We start from the raw sequence: 3,031 nt of genomic DNA, 5'->3' as shown, positions 1-3,031 counted from the left end.
AGGGCTACACTTAGAGACAGACAACCAAGCACACTCACATTCACACCTACGGACAATTTACAATCACCAATTAACCTCAGCATGTTTCTGGACTGTGTGGGAGGATTAAAAAGAAATGGTGTCTTCAAACTGTAACTCAACCTTCAAAAAACAAACTTGTCCTCCTTTTATCAGCATTGCTCTTTCTCGTATGAATTGGTGATTTTCCAATAAAATGCCTTCACTTGAATTAAATAAAGTTTATTTCTTAAATCAAGATTATCTATCTTATACAAAGAACACCTCAGCTTTACAAATATATGAAATGTCAAATTAGCCTCGTTTCTTCTAAAATACAACTCAAAACAAGATCATTTCAAGATTGGTTGACTTAAAACAAGTCCCTCTATCCTGCTGAAATGTTACTTGTTAGGTGAATTTATCTCAAATCAAGTGGAGTGAGACATTTTGACTAAAAACAAGATTGATAAACTTGGTAAGATTTTAAGTTTTTGCAGTGTAAGAGTGATAACAGACCAGCCAAGTTGTCTGTGGAAGCTTTGTGCTGAGGGTATTTTGCTTTGTCTAATTGTGATTTTTGTCTGCGTTTATGCCAGAGCCTCCCCATCGGATCGACGACTCCCCAGTCCTGTTTCTGCAGCCAAGCTCCAACCCCCAGCAGTTCTGTCTCCTGGTCCCTTTTGGAGACCTCCAGGAAATCCCTCCCTGACTCAGCTCCCCTCAATTACTTCCTGGTGTCCACCGTTTTGCCCCTGCTCCAAATATAACCCTCCTTGCTTCTCAACTGACCCTCTGTTGCATTTTTGGATCCCGCTCAGACTGAACCTTAACAGAACACACACACCACACACCACACACCACACACACACACACGCACACACACCACACACACACCACTTGCTTCCAGGATGCTGCTGAAGTTTTGGGTGATTCCTTTGTGCTCCTCTCAGAGACCACCTCCCCGTCTGTAGACACATTCAGATCATTTCTCATAAACCTGCCACTTACGGGAAACAACTTTATCTCTACATCTTGCAGAATGAAACCAGGGCGCTGCCAGAGTCTCAGAAACCTGAAAACGGTTTTGATCACAGCTTGTTCTGGAGAACTGTCAGCTCATCGTCTGGGTTCTGATTGGAAGTCATGTGACAGACTCCCTCCTGTAACTGAACCTTGTGACGGCGCTGCAGGAGGAATTCAGTGGTTTTACTGCTCAGCTCTTATCTCGGTCATCCGAGGGGTTAACCACACGTACCATGTCTTGATTTGTTTTTTTCAGAACAATCATGCGATGCAGATCTTACGTCATCTGATGATTCTTGCAGGAGTTTTGAATATTTGCATATATATTTCTACATGCATCTCACCATAAATGTCATTAGCGTGTGGAGCGTTACATTTTCATTTTGCACCATTTGGATTACGTGTGCAATATTTGTAATCATTTTTCAGGTGCAAATATTTCATTATCACGTGCAATAATATTTATTAAGTCAATATACGCTGCTCAAACAAATAGAGGGAACACCTAAACAGCACAGTGTAGCTCCAAGTCAGTCACACTTCTGTGAAATCAACACTGATTGTGAATCAGGTTCACCTGCNAGCCCTGTGATAGACTGGTTACCTGTCCAGGTGAACCTGCCTTCACCCTGAGTCAGCTGGGATAGACTCCAGCCCCCCACGACCCTGGTGAGGATTAAGCGGTGTATAGATAATGGATGGATGTTCCGTTTGCAGATTCATCAGGACCAGAAAAAAACGTGTCCTACCTCCTGGTTTCCCATCTGTTCAACTTCCACTGCAGCTGGCTGAAAGACGAGCAAATTAAAGAATGAACCACTAAAATACTTGATTTGTTAATGAATGAAAAGAAATGAAATGAAATGAAATGAAAAGAAAAATACTTTATTTTTCCCAGAAGAGAAATTCAATTAGTTAAATTTAAAATTAACTCGGTAAATATTCAGAGTTTCTGTCACATATACTCACTTTCATGAGAACTGCAGCCTGAGTCAACAGACGAGCACTCAGCTGCCCCGTTTATGCACCGAACACGTGACCACCGGGGTTTCTTTTTAGATGCTGGGCCAAATTCTCTGTTCTCTCTTTTCCTGTTGCTCAGTTTGTTCTCACATTAATAGAGACGGCACTGCTCCAGAACTGAAGCCAATGATGAGGTTCCTCTTCAGAAAGCTGCTGTGCTCTGATCCAGTTCAAATTCTGACTCAGCAACTGCATTCCAAGAGTCACCTCATATCCTCATTAAAGTGAGCTTTAGATCTAGACCTGGTCAGATTTACACACATTGTTAAGGATTTATGTGGGAGGTGTCAGGATGCCTGCTCCACACCCTGATCTACTGCCAGCCTCTGGCAGTCGTGTCGTTACTGAACTCGCTGTGTGAACATGACAAGTGAAACTCCCGTCATGTCCACGGTTACGCTGCAACACACGTCATTGTTGTGTAGATGTTGCAGGGATCTGAGTTTTTGTGTGTTTTGTGAAACGGGTTTTAGTGTGTTTGTGCTTGCTTGCTGCGGCTGCTAGTGTGTTTCAGGCTGGCCGGGGTTTTGGACCGAGCCTCACTCACTCTCCTCTGCACCTGAGGATCATTGGTAATCAGAGCTGGATGAAGCCTGCCTCCACCTGTGCTCCAGCGCCACTGGGTTTTTCCTCCTGCACTGGAAAAAATGCCCTTCTCAAAACAAGAAAAAAAAACTTACTTCAAGGTACTTTTACCTTGAAATAAGTGAAAAAATCTGCCAATAGAACAAATGAAAATTCGCTTGGTAAGATTTCTTAAAATAAGACGTGATATTTAGAATATTGAGATCTTGAAATTAGCAGGTAAAATTTATTTGAAGCTATATTTTACCAGTATTTTCAAGCTTGGTGTCTTGGAATAAGCCACAAATGCTAAAAAAAAAAAAAAAGTATTTTTTCACTCAAAACTAGATTTTTGCTTTAATAACTTTCATCTCAACTTCTCCATTTGAGATATATTCAGCTTATCCATCCATCCATCCAT

This window comes from Stegastes partitus, unplaced genomic scaffold, assembly GCF_000690725.1.
Source record: "Stegastes partitus isolate 25-593 unplaced genomic scaffold, Stegastes_partitus-1.0.2 Scaffold490, whole genome shotgun sequence".
Classification (NCBI taxonomy): domain Eukaryota; kingdom Metazoa; phylum Chordata; class Actinopteri; family Pomacentridae; genus Stegastes; species Stegastes partitus.
Note: the sequence above shows the minus strand (reverse complement) of the source record.